Below are 23031 nucleotides of genomic sequence, written 5' to 3' on the forward strand. Positions count from 1 at the left end.
TGGCGAAATCCCCTCGTGTAATGTGCCGCACCTGCAGTGCGTCAACCGAGCTCGCCATTTGCCTCTCCGAAATGAGTTCCATTTTTTATGGCTTGACCAGCCTAGCCACGCCCCGCTGGTCCTGCCGAAATACACACATACATACGTATGCAAAAGGGAGGCGTTGAATTTAATGAGGTTACTTTCAGGCTCGAAGTTTTTCGCCAATTTCCAGGGAGAGCAAATCGGCGAGCTGTCATAAAAATGCTTTGTTGTGTAACGTATACACTCCTATTACTGCAGACAATAAAGCGGTTTATTGTCTAATTCTATTAGCCAAGTGGGTAGGCTGTCAAATGTTCGTTGAATGCGTGTAGTAATTACGCCAGACAACAAGTGCCGACAAAATGCCAGGCCACATGCTATTGGCCTTTCTACCCAGAGCACAGTGGTTCCCCCCATAGGCCATACATATGCACATACATATAAATGTATTATATATTTTTTGGAATTTTGAATAACTAAAATATAAGTATCACGATTTACGACTGATTGCTCCTATAGCAGATATATGATATAGCTTACAATTTTCGCTAAGCTCTCCCTGGATATATATACTAAATTCTTAAGTATAATTCCAAGTTTTCGTTGCAAAATATTGAAAACAAAAAAGTTTTCCGTACTAACACTTAATTAACACTTATAGTGGTCCAATCCGTCTGATTTTTTCATATAATTTTGCTACAAAAATAAAAAATGCTAAGTTTCAAGTGTCTACCTCAACTAGAAGTATTTTTGGCCGCTTTACCCATGCAATGTGAACCACTGTGCAGAGGTGAGCAGAGAAATGTCTGTACACCTACGACCAGAACAATAGCATCTCTTAATGAAATGTGTAAGCCGAGCATTAAATCAAAATTATATTTTGTTATAGCTATACATTTTTGGTAAAGTCAAAGTATTATTATTTTTTTGGATTTTAAAAGGGTACCTCGAAATGTACATTGACTCATAAATGTAACAAAAGGACCAAATGGAACTACATACCTTTACAATACATATTTTTTATAAATAAAAACACATCTTAACGAGTAAAAAAAGTAAGTGACACCCTCAGCACCTTATTCATAAGTTTCTAATATCAACACCTGAGAGTTAGAGAAAAATAGTTAGACATGTTAAAAAAAAACACCAAAAAGAATAAGAAATAAATTAAATTTTAATTTTTTTGCGTTATCTTTTTTTCTGTTACATTAATCATCGAATTTGAGAAAGCATATTCAACAACATATAGCTCTATGGTCTCAGTTATTCAGAAGAAATGGCCTGTTTCCCGCTATGCTAGTAAAGTTTTCCAAAGTGATTTTATACTGAGCTGTTAACTTGCTAAAGATCCCATTCCAAAACTTAACATAGTTTAATTTGAAGTATTTTTTATGTTGTCAAGATCACTTTTAATCCCTAACGATATCTAACGCAACTCCGACTTAACCTAAAATACAACTTCTGTGAATGCGGTGTTTTCCATTTTAAAGCCAAGGTACCGGAAGTGGCACATTTTAGTACGAGCAACCTTTTGCCAATCAAGTTGGTCAAGTTTATGAAACTATGCACTAACCCAGTTAGGATGCACAAACCGGCGCGCTGACACTTATGTGTTTCCACAATATTCGTCCATTCTTTGTATTCCACTATGTATGGATGTATACATATATATTCGACGGAGGGAACTTTTTCCGTTGCGACATGCTCAAGTGCTTGCTAACAAAGTCAACACAAGATTACTAATACGCACCATTGTACGTGACTTTTTGCTGTCAGCTAAATCAAGTTTCATTATGTGTCAAGCCTTGTAGAGGGAGGGGTTGCGATGAAATACAGATAAAACCGCAGCCAGAAGGAATATTGGGGTAGAATCGAAGGAGCTGCACGAAGGGAAAGCTCTCTGCACCCGGGGCAACTTGTGCATGAAACACCTGCAGCAACTTTTGCTAATTGTGGGCAGACCACATGCTTATAAATGCTACTATCCACTGGTTTTTAGTCCACACCAGCAGTATCGAGTGTGGCAAGTTTGCAGCATAATTAAGGCGCAGACACGCCTCCGGCAAGAAATCATAATGGCATTTGCATGTGAGGCACGCACATTGACAGGACACCTCCTAGCATTTCCAGGGCCCTGAGGTTACACAGAAATAAATTAAGCAATATAGAAAGTTCAGGGGGCACCTGTACACAAAAATGGCAAAGAACAACATCCGTTTTCTTAAATCTGTTACCTGTGAGGTACAATTTATTTATAAGTAATACATATATTGGTTAAAATAAGATATATTAAGTTCAATACAGATTTTTCCGTTTTTCAGTTCCTGCTTCAGCACTTTTAAAATTTATATACATGCAATCACGAAATTATATCTACTTAAATGTGGGATGGTCCGTAAAAAAAGTTGAATATATGCCCGTCCAATGGGAATAATCTGATTATGTCAGACAGTTAGCCCAATTAGTTGCCTGTGTATAAAAGTCCAGTGCACTTAGCCTTCCAATCAACTAACTGGAAACGCCGGTGATGTCAGCACCGAGAGTGAGGCTATTATATGTGGTACGCACTGAATCAGCCAGCAAAAAGGATAAATATTTAACGCAGCCACGGCAAAATTCAGCTTTTCCGATGGCAATTGCAGCTGCTTATTATTTATGCCTCCCCAAAGACCTGGAAAATAAACAAAAATGTGGGGAGTGGCATAGATATTCCCGCACAGTGGCTGCGGCGAACCAGAAACCCCAATCCGTATCCGTATCCAAGTTTCCTCCACCCAGGACAAAAAGCACAAGCTTGGCCTGATTTTCGCAACGATTTGAATGTTTTCTTCTCCCCAGGACATTTTATTATTTTTGGTCTTCCCATGTGTGTGTGCGAAAGGTCTTTGTTTCGGCGGGCATGTGTGTTTAACTTTTGTATCATATTTTGTGGGACACAGTTTTATGAGTTCAAGTTTTTAAGAAGCTTTCAAATTCAACTTGACACATTGATGGCAAATTGGGACAGGCTCTGTCTCTGTACTTTCAAGCGCGAAAAGACGTTTTAGATAGCCAATTTATATTAATGCCATTCCACAAATGCCTTAGTGAGGCTCTCAAAATAAACACACCGCATTCAGTTCATTAAAATAACACGCGCAAAGAAAACATGTAGCAGTGTCCGCTTTATCTTGTGATTACAGAGGCATGTATCCGTTAGATACCAATAAATATTAGCTGATTGTTATGTATACATATCCTCCGGTCTGGATGCAACTTAAATATTCAATTATTTGGCCAAAATTGCAAGTTTCCTTTCGGCAAAGAGTCGAAGTGCGATTGTGTGTAGCTCGGGCCCATAAATAGTTAAAGAGTCTTGCTGGCAAAATGAAATATTACAAAGGCAAATATGTACGTATAGTAGCACACAATGCCTGGCGTCTGGTGGTGATTATGCAGTCTAATGAAAAGGAACTAAAACAATCTATACCGGAACCCACGTGGTTGCCACGTGCGAAAGGATATGTGTAGTGGGATATTGGTAGGTCAACCACATGGTTGGCAGTCTCATTAACCGCAACAGCAGCAGGAGCAGCCGCAATGCATTATAAATTTAGGTGGCTCGCACACATGGGCTTTGCCCAGGCGAACAAGTTTCTTCATTTACTCCATTATTCAATAATGAATGATAGAATGGCAGTGTCTGCGGAATACTTGCAAAGTGCGAAAAGCTGTAGCTCCTGGGATCTATGCGAAGGGTATCCGGAAACAAAGAAAGTTCATTTATGCTTAATGCATATTTGCTTTCTTAATTAAATTCTTAATCGAATCGGCATAGAACCATAAATAAAGTCCCCTACATATTTAAATTATTGTTTCCAATTTCACCAATTTCAGTTAAGATAAACTCAACATGTACAACAAAGTATATATTTATATTTGGTAAAAAGAACATCAAATAGAAGTCTTAGTCTTTTTAGCAGTTTTATAACAATATTTCTTTTTTGTTTTGGAAATACTCTTTTTTTAATTCGCCCTCTGTACTTCAACACTAAGGATTTATTTAGAGAGCTTCCTTGAAGCCGAAGTCGAGTCCTGCTTAGGCACTTTGCTACCTCTCAGGCTGAAGAGCTGGGCCGCATCTTGAACAGCCGTAATGGAAAAGTATAGATGCGTATAATAATAGGCAGCGGATGCTGGGAAAATTCTGCCAAGTAAACCGCACTCAGGAAGCGCTTTTGTCTGGCTGTGGCTTGGCATTCAGCATTATCAGCTAGACTCCGCCTTGTAATTTCCACTTAGGCAGCTTTCACTGCTGCTGACGGTGGGCCAAAGTGCCAGGCATGCATGAAATGCGTTTGTCTGATTTGCATTTTGGCATCGGCATCAGGACCAGCAGCACAGAGTCCTTGCGGCTGTGTGCTGAATCTACTCCAGCAGCTGCCTCTGTCAAATATTTGGCCTTACTGTGGTAATGTGGCTTTGTGGCCAACTTGGAAGTAATTCAATTAATATTTTACCTTTACCGTTTTGCTGCACATTCAATTCACCAATCTCCACATACCTGAAAGTAGAAACAAAATGCTGTTGTTACAAGTGCTGCGCTGACGTGGAAAGAAACTGTCACAAATTACATATGAAAAGTAGCTTCTCTATCGGATGCATATATAATATACAAAAAAGCTAAAAGTTCAGATCAAAATGGGATTTAGTTAGAATTAGATATTTCGTAAGAGCTCTAACTACACTTAAGTGACAGTTGGCAGCCCCCAACACTGCTTGAGAAACCCGAGGAAAAGTCAAGGAAATGCCCCCTGGGGAGAGTGGTAAGTATGACAAAGTTTTATACATTTCAAGCCAAAAACTGAGCTCAATAGCACGGTCAACGAGTCGTATAATTAACGTTATGCCAGAGCGAGAAAGTGCCACTTACTAAGCCGGCGGAAAAGTCTGTGGAAAGCGGGCGGAAAACTAAAGACAAAGTCAAACACTTGTCACAGTTTCGACTGGAGGTGGGGAGCCTTGAAACTTAAACAGTTGCACTTTTGCAGGGGGCGTGGCCCCGAGGCACCACCTATTTTCTGTATATATGTGTGTGTGCTTGAGTCATTAAATGAATGGCAGCCCGACAAAAACGCCGCCAGAATTCATCGCAGCACATAAAACGCACCACAGGCAAAGAGTGAAGGACCCAGGATGGTTTGGAGTGGCCTGTCGCAGCTTTTGTCTTAAATTGGCTAATAAACTGCCATCTGGCGGAGAAAGGGGCAGTGAAAAGGGCTGGGCTTGTGACTTTCTGCGGTTGGGAAGTTGAAATGCTTGCGGCTTCATTAGGCGTCCATAACATGAGCGCATGAAATTGAAATGTTTGGCTGTCCTCAAGTCATCCACTCTAAGCGAACCCGCAGAAATTCATTCCTTTTTAATTACACATAACACCATGACCCTTTATACCCTTTTTTAGTGTCGTAAAATTGAGTATCTTACTTTGGTTTCAATTGTTAGATTTTATAATAGAACACCTTTGCTTTCCAATAGTGTATTTTCATAATTTAGTCGATAAGAAGATTTAATTTTAATAATTTATTTTAAAGTCATATTTTACAATTATTTTCTTGTATATTAGTATAATTATTGCGGATATGATATGGAAATTTTATCCATTTTTAGATAATTACAACCACTATTTCCTGAATAAACTTTAAAACTTTTTTATATAAGTCGAGATAAGTTTAGATAAAATTACCAACCATGAAATATTTTTGCAGCAATTCATTTCATTTTAATTAAAATTGTAACGTGCAGGGCAAACTGCTAGTTGTTTTAGTGTCATTTCTCTTAATCTGACCTTGTTAATATCCACTAAGACTAATACAGCACTAAAACGATTGACCAGCCACGTAATTAAATCAATGGAAATCGTATTTATTACTGTGACTTATTGATTAACGGGTAGATAGTAGGTATTCATAAAACCAATTCCAATATATTTGCATTGCAAATGTTTGCTGCTTTTGGGAAAATGTCTTAATTAAAATACAGTTCGAGCACTAGTGTTGTGCCATTAAATATCCCTAAGCAGGCAACGAAACGAGTTGTATAAATAAATTTGTGAAAAGTATTCACATAAAAGCTGAAACGCCCGATTTAATGCCATAGGGTGGAAAGTGGGTCGGATTAGTGGGCCGGCGAGCGGGATTTCACTCGAAACACATACAACTTTGTTGCGGTTTAAGTGCCCTTCGTTCAGAGTTGGCTCATAAAATGTGTGACCCACTGTTTGCCTGGTCGTTTGCTTTGTTTTATGTGTGCCCCGGCTTTGGATTCGACGCTTTTGGCTTTGCTGCTTATTGTCAAAGTTTCCGGCTGCAGCAAGTAGTGCGTAAAATTTCAATGCGAAATCAAGAAGTTGAGCCATAAATTTCTAAAATTATTGGCACAATTGAAGTTGTGCCTTGAAATATATATTTCTATATTCGCATGTATATATATCGAGTCCCTGGCCCGTTTTCGTAGGCCCAAGGCTCAATAAATTTCATTCGTTTCATTTCGTTGCGCGAATGCCATAGTTATTGCTTGTTTGTATTTTTATGACTTCATATTCTTCAATATTACAGCTTGTGGTTTTATATAATATGGCTTAATCATGCAGTGCTAAATACGGATTAAACCTTTAACTGCTATTATGCGTAAGGATATGCTAAACATTCTTACTAAAGATGGTATTGTTGCACAGTTTTCAACATATTTTCAAGAGATGAAAAACTTTGTGTGTCGCCGTGCCTGTTGTTAGGAGCGCAACTCTAACAAGCTTCTTCTTCATGACTTTACTAGGCTATCCTTATTATTAAAGTTGAGCGAAACTAAAAGCCCACTGTTTATTAATGGGATATGGCAGAAAGAGTTACGAAATGTCCTTCTGGCAAACAACGCGCTCATCGCATCCTTTGCCAAGTTCACACTGCAAACATAGGAGATCCTGTTGGAGTTTTGCATCCACCGCCTGCTTGGTATCTGGTTGCTGCTAAGAGGCCCCTCTTCTTGGCCAACTTGTGCTGCAGCAACTTTGACAAACTCATTAACTCATTATCTGTGCAAGAAGTTGACACAACGCTCGAACAACTTTGCAGGCGACAGAGCAAACGGCATCGTTGTCATCGGGCGTCGGCCAGCACAAACGGCAGTTTTCGCATCCGCATTTAATTAGTTATCATTTGCATGACGGACAATGCAACAAGAACTTGGAATTGCAATCGAGTCGTGGGCGTGGATATATCGCCCGCATCTGGGATCCACGTCCTCTGCCTCATTGAGCACCTTAATTGATGCTAATTGATTGTGCAGGGCCTGTTTGTCTTCCGACGCTGATTGCTCAGATTTACGACTGGCCAAAATTAAATAAAGCAAATTACGGCGCGTATGCCGAACAAAATGTGCTGGCTGAGGGTGTCCTGTGTGTCCTTCGCAGCCGCATCCGGCATGGCTGTTAGCCGTTATCGCATTTGCAATGACGGCTGGTCAACAGATTTTTTATTTCATTTTCGGCGGCTTATAAAATAAATTGGACTACGCATTCGCAGATACAGTGCAGTGCGGCGGACGGCAAACAATTCCAGTTCGAGTTTTATTTAATTTTGGTTGATTTCGGTGTAAAACCCTTTTTGGCAAATCCGCCACATCCCATGTATGGGGGAGATTCCTTTGTTGTGCGGCCATATTCAAATAACTGAGCCACACGACTCGTGCGGCAAATTTATGTTGCTTCAATAACAATTTCAACACAAAAACAGCAATCGTTGGTGCTTTCCAATGGCATGTTGAGTGTATTAAATTGCCATTTATTTGATTTTTTTTTCTCCTTTCGCCGTTGGCCCCTTTGTGTCCCACTTTTTACTGCTGCCGCCCTTACATTTGCATTCCCCTTCCTTCATATTGCTCGGATTTTTTTTTTTGCTGTAGCATATTTTTGGGAAACATTTAAATAATGTTTATATTTGTACGCCATGGATTTGTATTGTTTTCTGATAGCTGTCTAAGGTTTTAACAGTGTGCGTGTGGCAGGGATTCGAAATAATTCGTGCTGTGATGGGGGGTTTAGCTTGGGTTGAGCAGGAAGTCGTTACGAAGGAATCAGTGCGATTCACTGCACTAAAAAGAAATCTCCCAAGTAATTAGAAAATTAAAATAGTCAAGCCATTTGATAGTTATTTGCATTGTGTTGATTACCAAAAGTGGGTTTGTCGTCTAATGTAATTCCTAATTAAATGATTTTCCTACACTTATTTATTTATTTCAGTGCATCAGGGTGATTGCTGCTGAAGCCTAAAGACAAATGAAAGAAAAGAAATATGGAATCGGATATTACTCAGAGGGGTTTCTCATCTATTTCGAGGAGATTTTCGGTAAGTGCTTAAAATTTTGTCTGGATTTTCTTCAAGCCCGAAAGAAATATCATTACATTCGAGATTTCAGTTCACTGTGCTCAGCTCGTAGAGATTTCATGATTTTTTAATGTTCACCTTTTTAGTACAATATTTCTGTGCTGTGCTGTTCGAGGGTCAAGCAGGCGAATTGACTTGACTTTTATGGCGGTCGTAAAAGGGACTTTAATGTGTTTTATGCCCCTTGCCAAAATGCGAAAGCAAACTTCTGCTGTCCTTCACATAAATCGCCTTGAAACACAGCCGGAAAGTCCGATGGAATCATGCGTGAGAGCACATCAAATGAGCAACAAACGATGTTTTCTACTTTTGGAATTTATGCCAGGACTTCACGGCATGTGTGTGGCAGGGAATAGAGCAGGCCTTGGGCATTGGCTTCCCGCATCCAAATCAAGTTGTCAAGTCGGAAACACTAGGACTGTATGGCAGGCACGCAGTCAAATGAGCTGGCATAAATCCTCGCCTCTGGCCAAATATTGATCGACCGACGTGCTTGAGGTACATACCCTCCTCCAGCCTTCCAGAAAGTCAGCTCGCAGCGTTAGTTTGTCGCCCTCGCCTCTGCTGACAATCTGTCAGGTGCCACTTAACATAAAGGTGGGGTAAGCCGAATAGAGGCGAATACGGATGCGGGTGCGGATGGTGTTTACCTTTGCCTTTCAGCATGCACGCAAATCCTCCGAAGCAATCAATTTGTTTTTATTGAATTTCGCCCAGCTAGCCAGCACTTTGGTAACGCCTGTTTGGCGAAGGGCACTCGTTTTGAGTACGCATGACGCAGCTCACAAATGCACAGGAAACGGTTTTGGAACCGATTGATAGCAATTATATTGATTTTTAAAACAGGTTTGCCCAGATTTGAGTACAATTAAAATAATAATAGTTGAAGCTAACTTAGAATTATTTACAAATCTTTATTTTTGAATGATTAAGTGTACTAACACGAACTAAAAGATTTGTTACAATCTGAAAAAAAATAAAAATTTAATATGGTTTCTTATAAAAAAAAAGTGGAATCCCTCCATTGCCTATTTTTGTTGTGTACAGCAGCTTAAGACTTACTACCACCTGCATCGTATCCTGCCGGGCTACCTGGCGTATGAGTGACGTATGGCCAAGCATTTGTTATGGCTCAGGCATCGTCTGAGTGTGTGTGAGTGTGTCTCTGTGTGGGTGCCAGTAAGTGTCCGTTAGTTTGCTCTTCCTGCCATCCATGTAACATTTTTTATAGCTCGCTTCCTGCTGGTCAGGGCAATCTCGTGTGTCAGTCCGTGTGAGCTGGCTGTCAAAATTTATACTTCTCAAATTTCCAGCACAAAAGTAACGTTGAGTATACATAGGTCGCCGTCTGGCTTCAAGAGTCCTGGGATGACTGTTTACGTGAGAGGACAGTTCTTTAAGTGTTTCCAATATAACAACACATTTTATGGGGACCGACTGAAAGTCATATCTATATACTAAAAACCATTAATTCACAATGATAATAATAAAGGTAGTACAAAATATTAATTCACAAGGCGGGTGACTAAAGTCTTAAAAGGTTTTCATATAAAGTAAGAAAAACTGCTTTAAAAATATTCCTGTACGCATAGACAATCCTAGGTGCAAGAACAGGATGTTTCCAAATCGAAATCCTAAAACAAACCCATTCCTCATGTTCCACGCCTGCTTTTCGGTAGCCCATTGTTCGCCGTGTTTGTTTTTCGTTGCTCCTGCTCTTTTGGCCCATTTTTCAAATTGATGTCTATCGCTTTGGCTCCTTTTCAAAGTTTTTGGCATTTTACATGTGCTAACCAACAAAGCCCCGCCCGGGGATCGAAGGGGATTTCCGGGGCGAATTGTTTCTGTGGACTACTGAGTGGTGGATGTGGCTTAAGTGCTGGCTTTGCTGTTGATTGTTATCTGGTGGCTCTCCCAGAAAGAGCAAACCGTACAAGTGGCACGAATCAAAACCATATTGATAGTGGTCTGTTTCTCTTTGATTGGTTTATTTTTAAAAAACGGGTGCTAACTGCGCTTTCTCACACATCCTTTGAGTAATGCGATCTAGAAATAACAATTTTGTATCACGCAATGCAGCTCTCATTTATAATCAGTGTCATTCAACTGAAACTCGATTATTATTGATTGCTTGCCATTTAGCCGAAATTCAATTTGTGAATTCAATTTCGCTTGGCTATCAATTGTCCAAATCCAACCCTGACCTGGCCAACTAAATAAGTTTTGTGTGCAAATTGACGTTAAATATTATTTTAAGTGGGACAAATTTGGGCTTAAAGTGATAACATTTTATTTGCCCTCAAAGTAACATGAGAAATGTTAACTTTCAGTTACTGGTAAAAGTTGGTATAGCTTATAATGCGTAGGTAGACGAAATTATTAAAAATATTATTATAAAATAATATTATTAGAGGGGTAACAAATTGTTTTATTTTCTTAGTAAGATAAACCTCTACGGAAAAGGTTTTAAAGCCATTGATTTTTTTTACTTTCACACAGGGAAGATACACACCAACTTTTAGGAAATCTAGCAACCCCCAGAGCAAAAATACGAAAAGGCGCATAATTCTAAGGGTGGGCGTGTCCGGACTTAAAATATATTGTTGTTGAGGGTCGCGTACAATTTGTTTTTAGGCGGTTCCTTTAGCCCGTCCTCCCTTCGTCCTGCTGCCCATGCTTGCAATTATTATAAAATGGCGCACAGCATCAAGGACAATGGCGGCAGAAGGAAGAAATGTGGCGCGCTCCTTGGAGACTCATTTTCAAGTACTGGGTCGCTCAAGTGGGTCAGCCCAAGTGGTTTAGGAAAGTGGAGGATGTGGGCCGGCAGTTCAAGGATTTTATTGTTGCCAGCATGTAATTGAATGCAATGAAATTACGCAGCCTCCGACCGGGACTCTCAGTTTTCTTACTGTGTGTGACTATTTGTATGCAGCATTTAATTGCATTTGTTGTCTCCGTGCCGCTTGAATTTCAGTTTTCCGAGCTTGCAACTAAATTGGTTAAATTGATGCATTTTGATGTACTAAAAAAGTCCATAACTGTTCTTAGAAATAAGCTGTTATGATGGTTTCTATCAATGATGATACTCACATTTAATAGAGGTTAATATTCAAATTTTGTTGAAGGACTTTTTTTGGTTTTTTTCGATTGAGCTTCACTTTGGGAGATCAAATAAATAAATAGTATGTCTTAATATATTTTTCAAATTATAAAACGGTGTAAATTATATTCAAATTCTCATTTCATTGTTTTGCAGTGGCGGATAAAATGATCTCGATGACAAATCATTTCCCTTCTGCCTATAACCTATCATTCAAACTCTCACCATATCGTGTAACTTTAGTAGTTTTGCTCTAATGCTAAGAGCTAAAACAACAGATTGCCCCAAACACGTGCCAAGTAAACACAACCCCCAATCTCATGTTTATATAATTTTCACTTTTACTCCTTCACTTTTTCCCATTTTCTTTTTTGTTTGTATTATCTTTCTATTTTCTCCCCGCTCACAACTTAATTCACATGCCAGACTGTTCAACTGACCAGTAACTGAGCCACAGTGCCCATTCAGAACTCAATCAACAACGGACTGACCCATATTTTATGGGAAATTTTCGGCCTGGCCCCAAATAGAAATAAAGCTCAACAGCCTGGGCTGCAAAATAAACTGCTAAATAAAAAAATGTATATATGTATATGTCCCTACACCTCCTCGCAGTTGTCTACTTTGGTCTGCCTGCAATTTAGGCTTATCACTCTGGTTCCAGACCATTGCGTATTAAAAACATTTTTGCTACGCCAATAAAAAGACGGAACAAATTTTGCATAATTCGGGTCATAAAAATGAGTCCAAAGGCAAGTTGTTGTTGCTGTTGACATTTCCTTTGGCCAGAAATCTAGGCAATGGGGTTAGGAACGAGCGTACAGCTTTGTAGACTGGAAAAGATAATTTAACATTTCTTTGGGACTATTAAAAAAAAAAACTATTATAAAACGAACAATTTACTGCTTTTAAAAATATTGCATTATTTAATATATTTTAAAATGAAAAAAAAATAATTTTAACCTCCTAGAATAATTTCCTTACGCTTTTAAAAAGCTGGTGTGCTTTTCACTGAGTTGTTAGTACTCATTATGTTTTTCTAGAGATTTTCCTTCCTCTGTACACGCAGTTTGTGTATAAAGTCAGCCCAGTTATGCTGCCTGCTCTATGAAAGAACCCCGGGAAACGGCTTCTTTTTTATTGCGCACATAAAATGACCGGGCCAGACAACATAGGAAGTTACCCGAGGAGAATTTATTTAGGGTCTCGGAAAAATCAGCCCTGCTGCTGACAGACGCCTGATGCTGTGAATTTGCTGAGAGACATCTACTCAAGCCTCCAAGCGGTCATTTGTCAGATGAAAAAGCATCGCACAAACTATGTATATTGTTTGTCATTAACAAGGTCGCCAGAAAAGGCGGCACAGGCAGTGCAAAAAGTGAATGGAAGGGCGAAAACTAAACTCGCTTGATGACCTAAAGCTGTTACTCACACTATAAAAATGCGACATGTTTTAGTGATTCTAATTATACGAAAACAATATATATATAATTGTTCAGGACTTTAGTTAAATTATAACAATAATCAATTAGAGGAGTTCCTTAGAGATATCACACTCTTACTAGTTTAAAGATATTTCAAATTTATTAAGATTTTTAAATAATTTTCTGGTGGATATGAGATCATGCATTGCTATTTTACTCTGTACCAAAAGCCCTTTGAGGGTACGCTGAACGTGTTAAGCGGGGTGTGCAAACCAACCTGACCCACAGCGCCTGACATTAATTTTGTTTTCATAACTTGGTGCAGCAGTTACATCCAAAGGACAGCCGGAGGGTCCCCGAGTAAACCGGCTTTTCCTCAGCATCGCAGTTGCTGGCTGGAAAATGAAGACACTTTGTTGCACTGCTGGCGTTTCCTCTGTCGCCTCCTCGTTTTTTTCCTTTTCGGGGTTTTTTCTTTCAGCCAAAGCGTGGGCTTGATTGACATGCTGTCTGTCTGCCGCTTTTCCCCGTCTTTCTGCAACCTTTTTCCCACTGCTTTTTGTTTTGGCCAGCTGGCCATGGCATAAAAAAAAACACACATAAAGCAAACACGACACCAAGTGCAAAAACAAATTAGCACAGTTCTCGGCTGGCTGTTGATGCTGTGATGCATTTTTGACAATGAACATCAGATGTCTGTCAGTCAGCCAGTTGGGTGTGTGTTCTGGTCACAATGAGACAATCAGTCAGCGAGTCAAGGTTTGGCAAAAGAAAAAGGATGCAGAAGGAGTGTCCCTTTAAAATTGGTTGTGGTTGTGTTGGAAAGGGCAAAATGATAATTACTCCTCTTAGTGTTCGAAACAAAAAAATTACCGTGCAAAAAAATCAAGAATTTTGCAGATGCAATATAAGTAGTATAAGCAAATATGTAACTTAACATATTTTATTTATTTTGTTTTTGAGTTACTCAAAATGTTGTTGACATAAATTTTCTCACAATTGCACTCTTTTTATAGTCATTTCCCATTGAATTTGACCCATTTTTTTGGAAAAATTATGCTATTCATGCAGCCAATGAAAAAATTACCCTTCGGAGTCAGCCAACCAACTAACAAACCAACCCAGAAACCAGTTCATACACACACTGCTCGCATTACGTTTAATTTATTTAAAGCTTGCATTTTCACACTCCAACGCTCGCCGACGCTTTCCTTTCGAAGCCGTAAAATGGAGCAACGCTGTGCCATTGGACTTTGTTTGCGTATTGTTGGTTATTTGCATAAAAATCACGCATACGACGCGTTTCACGCCGACTCTCGCTCAGCAAAGGAGCCTTAAGTTCGTTGTGCAGTGATTTCAAGGTTAGCAGGCGCCCAAAAAGAGTGCTCTGGAAACAGAAAAGTTTTTGCAGTAATTATGGAGATTCGTGTGCAACAATGGCGGATTAAAAATTATTGCTGCACACACAGCGAGTCGCTGGTTTTGTTCTGCCAATGTCATTGTCGCCGGATGATGCACCACAAAAGTTTCATTTCCCTTCATGTGCATTCGCATTGTTTGGCATTGCACTGAAATGGGCATTAATAGTCTCCGTAGTCGGTTCCGTATTTTTCTGATTTTTCCCGCTTTCCTCGCCGTTTTGTTTTTCAATTTTTCCCATTCAGTTGATGACTCTGCTGCTTTGTTGCCGAAACTGAGTGTCTAGGACCGGGTTTATTTTCAATTAATCAAGTCCTGCGCATCAGACTCATAATGGATCCCATTTGAAGGTTCCCTTGCTGCGATGTGAATGCCTCTTGAATACGGAAAGCGACGAATGAATGATTAAATACAGCACTGTGTGCCACGAAAATAAGTAGCTAACTATTGACAGAGCCGGCGAATGGAATATTAATTGCCAGTCGCGGTGCTCTTTCCTCAGCCACCATATTTCTTGTGCCCTCTGTTTTGTTTCTTTCCGTTGTCAACGCCATTGTCTTGTAATAAACAAGTTCGGGACAGGGGTGGTCCGGATCCTGGCCCATAATATTGGCAGGGCAACATAATAAACATAAATCAAGTGCGCCGGCATTGTACTCCGTTTTACTGGATGATTTGATATTGGCCTGCCTGCGATTCCATTTCGGTGGGCACACACAAACAGAAAGCTGAATGCGAAATTCAAGTACGTGATATAGCAGTTCAGAATATAATATATTATTGTGCCATTATTAAGAATTTGTAGGTTATATTATATTTTATCAGTTTATTATTAGATATACTAAGAAAATATAAAATTAATTAATGGCATTTATACGTGTACATTTTGAAAAGGATCTTAACATGTATATTATTTGCAATAGAAAGTTCTTACTCAGAAAGATTGAGAAACTTGCGATTCTAAGTTCTCTGTGCATTCCAGATTTGGGCCATTTATCTTGGACTGTTTCATTGCCCCACCAGGCTGCCACACATGCATATCATACTCGTCATCGTTTTTATTATCGCCCAGCAAGTGAAACAAAAGGGAAACCGTTCCTCCTTCGGCGCCATAAATAAGCCAGGCCAAGTAGGAAAAACAATTCTGGCTCTAATGAAAGTCATGGGTGTGGGCAGCGTGTGGGGTTTATGTCTTACACTGCGTGGCACGAGCAAGATTTCACTGCCTTCTTCGGCTTGGCTAATAGATATTTATCTGGGATTTTGTGGGTTAATTTATATCTTGCTCTGAGGGGAATTGATTTTCCCACAGAAAAGAATATAGACCAAGTTGTCGTGCAATTTTACGTAATTACTCGAGTATTTCCTATCCTGAGAATTACATCAAAAAGTTGCCTAAGTGAGTTGAGATATGCCTGTAAACATATGGTATGTATAAGACATCACTTTGAGCTTCTCTCCTCTTCCGAAATTACGACATAGACTTTGCCTGTGTCTGACACAATTTTCATATTTTTATGATATTAACTCGTCGTCGTGTCACTTAAAACCTCAACGTAAATACCAAAGTTACCCTCGCCATTCTGGCAGGCATTTCGAAATTAAAATTCTCTAAGTAGAAGCCAGTGAGAAAATAACAAATTTCGGCTTGTGATGAGGGGGGTTTTCATTCGCAAAAAGAACTCACACGAGCTGTTGTCTTTAGACAAGTGACACTTCGTCTCAAAATGGCACTCTGTTAAAACATTTATGAGACGGAAAGCCGAGAAAGCTAAGGGAAATGGGAAAAGGGGTTGCCCCAGGCAAAATGTGTGTTCATTGCGCAGCTTATTTCATAGCAGGCGATCTCAGAAATTGCCAGCAAATCATGGAGAAAGAGTTTACTGGCATGTCTGGAACAAAAACGCCTTTCGGAATGTATCTTGGAAAGGTGTGACTCTGTAATTGAGCGAAAAAAAATGGGTTACACTCGTGAAAGAATGTCTTACAGATGTGTTTACTTAATCGTCTCTTAATAATGAAGTTGAAACATTCTTGACAGCTTCAAATAAACGGCTTTTGTTTTGTTTTCCACATTTATATCTTTTGCTTGTTACAAAAAAGTACATTTTTGCAGTGTAAATCGAGAAAGTCCTTGAAGGCAGTTCACGACACGCAATGACTTAAATTGGAGCTGGCAGAACGGGGGCATTGATATTTTATGGTCCTTCGGCGGATTTGACAAAAAGCTTCACTTTCCTGGCGCTTAACGAGTGCCTTGGGCGATGATTATTCCCTCGACAACTTGTCAGAAATTTAAAACTTATCAACGCAGAGGGCTGATGTGGCAGATTCTTAATGTATGCAAATTAAATTTGTCTCTCACATTTAAATCAATATTTGTCAGATCTTCTGCTGCGCTTTTTTAATATGTTTCTGTATAGATGTGCTTTTTTAATTATAATTGAAAGTCCCGCCACAGATACATTTATCACATATGTTTCAGGGGAAACAGAATTGCTCATTTAATTGCTGCCACAATACAATTTATATTCGCCTTGGTCCACGAAATGGGAAAATAAAAAGGTCAAAGGAATGCTGTGGGATCATAAATGGAAAGATATAATTGCAACAAATGTTTCAATTGCCCCGTTTAACGTAAAGTTTTAATGATAATTTGGATGTAAAGCCATGTTAAGCGGCCTTAATTATTAAAGCATAAATAAGCCACATAAGATAGATTTCGCAACAGAAACTCAAGAAAAACTCAATCCATAAAGGCGATCGATACATGCGTGAGCACAAGTAACTCTTTGGTAATCCATTTGTTGAATTTTATTCATGGAAAAACATTAAATATTCAAAGCCATCAAACAAACGTATGGCCGTTAAGAGGAACCACCAGAAAGAGGCCAAAATAAATCCTTAATTAATTTTCGATTTTATCAATTGAAAAAAAGGGAATTCGGTTTCATTGCAGCTGGTGTACGTCCTCATAAACTTGGGATTTATTTGCGCCCACATGGCTCTTTGCTAGTCTGCCAATCGCTGGGTGTAATAACTGCAGAATTCAACCCAGAACGGGCAGTAAAAACAATTAATTGGGCAGCAGCATCAGCATTCATTCCATTATGGATGTCAGCAGTCAGCACAAAAAACTGCAAAGATGATGGCCAAGGTGGGTTAAAAAACGGGTAAAATGTGGGAAAACGGGAAAGAGGAAGGTGGGAAAAGGGGCTCCGAACAGTTAGCCGACCCCATGTGCCATATAAACGAATTTAATTATTGTTCATGTGCTGAAATATGAGCAAATTTATTTATGGCCCTGCATGCGATGCCAGGTGCCCGGCAGAAGTTATCGTAGGTGGACTTTTCGGTTCCGGTCAGGATGGAGGAGTCCTTGTTGTCATTGTTGTTGCATAAATAAATGTTGCTGGCATACACGGTATTTTTTTATTTTGCCCTCAGTGAATGCAATCGATTCACGGCAGGGTCTCTCGTTCACCTGTCCAGCCTGCCATGCAAATGCCACGCCCCTTCTGTGAGTTATGGGCGTGGGTGGCGTATGATTAATATTCAATTACATGGCGAATCGTCCTGCTCCTCGAAAAACTATGCATGCGACAGGAGCTCCTCGCCAAAGTGTGCTTCACTTGTTTGCCTTCGCTGGAAAACTTTGCTAATTGCCCTCGTCAAGAAAATTAAAGGAAACCAAAGCAAAACAAAACAAAGCAAAACAATATAATGAATGCCCGGAAAGAACCAGAGTCGATTTCATCAAACTTTACATTTCTGCTAGACAACGTGTGCCTTGTTTAATTATGCCCACGCTGGGATGAAAAAAGAAACTCTGGAGTTTTACATATTCGCGGAAAGCGGTGGCGCGAAAATACATTCTTCTTAGCACGCAATACGTTGAAAATTAGCTTGGAGCGAAAAGAATTTCAAATTAGCGTAATTATACAAAAATTTTGATGCCCATCCAAGCATTATGAAGGAAAGTCGTTAAGATAAAGATCTAGGGAAAAAAATTGAAGCTACTCGCAGCATTTCAGATTGAGTGTGACTTCAATGATATGTATAGTGGATTTATAGAAAAATTTATGGGGATATCATGTGTAATTATTCAGCTATTACAAAAATTCGGAACCATTATATGTATGGATAGCACTGCACAGCTTAAAATGATAAGAACATTTTTTAAGTAGTATTCTAATGTAAGTAGTATTCATAATGTTTATCAAAAGAGACTATCTATATAAGCTTCAATTTACTACACTTCAATTGCCAAATCTTAAATCTTAGTAAGTCTAACTTAAGGCCCATTTGTTCCACTTTAATTTACTTTAGCCCACCATTATTCAAATAACTTCAATTGCGGTCTTAGTTGGTATTCCGATTGCGTGTAGTTTTGGCATTCGCCAGCCGCAAATATATCAAACTCTTGCCATTTGACAAGGCCAATGTCCATGATTTATGGCTGCCATTATTTTATGTTTAGCTGCACGGATTCGTGACATATTATTACTGCAATTGCCAGGCAACATTCGGGACTAGGAATAATTTCCTTATCGGCGAAGTTTACCCAGCACTTGCTGGAAACTGAAAATGAATTTGGCCAGTCGCTCCCGAAATGCTCACTTTGTTATTATGCAAGTAAATAGCGACGCTTCGTTAGCATGAAGCAAAATAAACATTATGTTTGCCTGGTGCGGCTTTTAGTTGTTTAACGTATTGTGCTCACCATTAAAAATTAATTGCCATTTTATGAAAACAATACATTTTTTGCGCATTTGTTACACTTTTCGGCGTACACTATAATTTTAATGACAGCTGCAATTACTTTCTTGTTTGCCATAAATATATCAAATTCAACTCGATGTGGCGGAAATTAATTAATCATTCTGCTGGAGTTGCCATTTAATAAACCTTATTCATATTTCAGGTCATTGGTTTCCCAAAAAGTTTTTCATCTTTCATTGGCGCAGCATATTTGATAGTGTTTGCTATTGGTTAAAGTTTTATTTGCCTTTTTGATGCGGCAGGCGAATAAAATATATTGCGCCTGCATCAGCATCATAATTAACTAATATAATATTGCTCGCTTGTTTTCGATTTTATTTGAGCTCCTCAATTGATTCATGCCAAATTCATTAACCCATATGTGTCGTGTGAGTGCCTAATGAGCGACGACATCGCTTGAAAAGCGCATCGACTGAGCGTTTATTAATTTATGCATTTAAACCATGCCCGATTGCGCATCACCAGCCCATCAGCAGCCCATCGCCTGCGCCAAATTTTGCATATTAATTGCTCATTAATTGTTGATTAGCTTTCAAGTGCCGCAACGTGCCGCCCTGCCCAGCCCCCTGGTAATCCTCAGAGTTCAGACTCAAGGATACGCCGAACTTATCCGAGGCAGCTCGGAATTAGTGCGACAAAATGTGGTAATCAATCAAAAAGGGGAAGGGCGCCTCCGCAGCTCGGGCTGGGTTCTTTCCTCGGGCGAAAATACTTGCGATTAGGCATTATTAATCACAGCGACTAAGCACCAACACCAGTAGCTATCGGATATAGCTTCGGAATTAGCCAGGGCTATGCATGAAGTGAGCACTTCCGGTCCTGGCAAATAATTACATTGGTCATCGCCATTGGCGGTGGTGGTCACTGCGCTAATGTGCTAGTATTATTTTCTCATCAAAATTAATATTTAATTAAAAGTCAAGAGCGGGGGCTGGCTGAACACGCGCCGAGAAAAGTTAATTTCCTTTTGGGAAATCCACCATGATATTCATTTTTGGTCGTCGGCAGACCTAATGAAATTGGGGTGAAAAATAACTACACAGCTGAATAATGCTGCAGCGAATTAAAATTTAATTACAGAGGATGAATAATACTTTTCTATTTTACATTCACATTTATGGCAATGCTTTCGTGGATTTTGTGCAATGTTATTTATTGTTTTTGATTAAAAAATGATGCAATATAAATTTCGTTCATTAAACGTAATATATAATTTAATGAAATTCTTTGAAATAGTTACCAGCATGGAAAGTGCAATATTAACGTTCATTGAAAAAAATTATTAAACTATTTGAATGATTTTTTGTTTGGAAACATTTTAATTAAGTAAGCGGCGAAAAGTAAATATATATTGTTTTAGCAACACAAAAATATGTGCTTTGCTTTCTATTGTTATCAATTATACTTTCATCAACACTTCCATTTCATTCCATTGTAAAGAAATCAAGTAAAAATGCGCGATGTTTATATGGAAAATAGATTATTTAACAAAATATCTAAATTGTAAGCAACCAATTGTTATGCAATATTAGGCAGATATTAAAAAATACATTGGTTTAAACTGAAAGTAATTCCATGCATTTAAAACACTTCAAATAGAAAACAGAAGTGCAGCGATAGCTCAGATTTCCAGGTATCACAGGTATTTTTATTTGCTGTAGTTTCACAAACCCTCTGAGTGCAAGGGTAAATGGATTATGAATGAGCAATTGCATTCACAGCAACGGAATATCATGCTCGAAATACGAGTGCAAAAAGAGCCTGCCTGAAATGCAAATACACAAAGCGACAAGCAGCAAACAATTGAACTCTAATGACTGACAGAGTTCATTGCAAGGTCGCGGATCAGAATCCGATTTATGGACTAATTGCGCTGCTCATGTCAAATGCTCAACTCGAGGGTGTGGGGTCGATTGTCTGTTTGTATGACAGCGAACAAGGGCAATCGAATAAAGAAGGGCGCCAATCGGGCAGAATATTCGTGGCCAAAACACTTGACTTGTGCGTGCCCGCAAGTCGACAACTAATCAATCAGTGAAAGAAGCCCTCATGGTTCATGTGATTCCTCGCTTTTTTTCGAGGAGCATCGTATGATGGATTAGATCGGTCTGAAGTTTGATTTTCGGTTTTTTTTCGACATCAACCACTTTCATCGCCTCCGAAAGCCCATTTCAAGTTTAATCTCGCGTGGCGAAGTGACCAAAGACAGCAGTGAGTTTCGTTTAATTATGGCTTGATTTATGACTCAATTACCGTTTAATAGTCCAGACCGGATCCTAGTGCCTTGCTTTGATTTGCAAAATGTACGTACTTTCTCGGGAATGGCTTTTCTATCTCGTCACACTTCACTGGAACTTCGCAGTAGGGCCTTTGGCTCAGCTGGAGAATTTAATTTTCTTTAATATTTCTTTCTCTGGTATATGCTTTTCACTTTTTGTGCCTTTGGGCTGCCATTTGGCTGACTATTTATTTCTATTTTTTTGCCGGGGCAAGTTGGCGCCTCACACACACGCACACTTGGGCACAGCCACACACACTGGCACAATAACTTAAATTTTCGCTTGGCTCTTCGCGAATTCCGGCTGCTGGCTGCTGCCTTTTATCTTCGTTATATTTTCTTGAGTAGGTCAGAAGAAGTTGATATATCCGTTGCCTACTTTTCTGGGCGTTGTTTTTGGTCGCGCCTTGTCAGTGCAACAACTTCAATACGCACACAGCCACACATCTTAGCCAAATCGCACACTCACACACACAGCTGCTGGGTGGTATTTTTGATTCGTTCGAATTTTGGGAAAAGCGCGACGCGCTCGATTCGTTTTCAAAGCGCTTGGACGGTCGCCCGATTACCGCTACCAAACAACACAAATATCGAACGTGAACTGACATGGAAATTCGCTATTTCAGCCAGCCAAAAAGGCCCAGGCCTCTCGGCCAACTTCGCTCGGGCGTAGCCGATTCAAAAGCACTGTCAGCTGCAGCGCCAAACGGCCATGCGACGAACTAATCGAGAGAGCTCTGAAAATTTTAGGGAGCGGGCGCATGGCATTTGCTCGTGTGGGAGCGAAAAGTCCCAAGAGAAACTAACTCCTTTCGAAGGGGAGAACTTTTTGATAGGGGGAAATTTTCCCTTTTTTTAGTACTTCGAAAATATTTACCTCACTTAACTTGTTGCTAATGAACATCAATTCGTGGATAATATTCAGTCAAATATTTCTAAACTTGAGAAAGGAATCAATATAGGTTTTAGAAAAGTAAAAATATAAGTATATATATTAATTTCCTGCTAATAAGTTGTCAATTTTTAGATATGGCCCTTCATTATGTTACCTTGTAAACCATTGGTTCTTACTGCAGAATTTTACATACAGCGTCTAAGGATAACGTTTTATACGTGGCTGGGAGATCCGGAAAGGTATGAGTGCAAGTTGAAACCCTCACGGTTCTGTGCTTCCCTTTCAAGAAATCACGGTCAAGAGGAGATATAAACTCACACTGCAAGAACCATCGGATTCTACACTGGAATTTTCGTTTCAGCAAGGACGTTAGTCAACACTAGTTCGCATCGTACCTTACGCCAAGGCTATATAAATGCCTGTTTGTTTGCCTTGTCACATCAGCGAAACATCTGGAATTGGCCACGGATCTCATCACAGACACTTCCTAGGATGTCTTTGTCGTCTCTCAAATCTTCACGGAACAATTTTGGGTGCGGGTGCCACCCCCCACGCACATCGCGGGTACTTACAAGCACCCAGTCTAAATCTGAGTATTCAAGCAAGCACACTGTTGCACAGTGGTTCCCATTGTATGGGTAAAACGGCCAATAATACTTCTAGTTGAGGTAGACACTTGAAACTTA

The 23031-nt window shown here is 39.5% G+C and overlaps 1 protein-coding gene across 1 annotated transcript in view; it reads right to left on the minus strand.

The window, feature by feature from the left end:
* Window positions 1-22033, minus strand: part of LOC117144281 (neuroligin-3) — a 70128-nt gene extending 48095 nt beyond the window's left edge. Inside the window, exon 1 of the mRNA XM_033309383.1 lies at window positions 21426-22033. The gene's annotated coding sequence lies outside the window, so the exon portion shown is untranslated. The remainder of the gene's footprint in view (window positions 1-21425) is intronic.
* Window positions 22034-23031: the final 998 nt, after the last annotated feature.

This window comes from Drosophila mauritiana, chromosome 3R, assembly GCF_004382145.1.
Source record: "Drosophila mauritiana strain mau12 chromosome 3R, ASM438214v1, whole genome shotgun sequence".
NCBI classification, from domain to species: Eukaryota; Metazoa; Arthropoda; class Insecta; order Diptera; family Drosophilidae; genus Drosophila; species Drosophila mauritiana.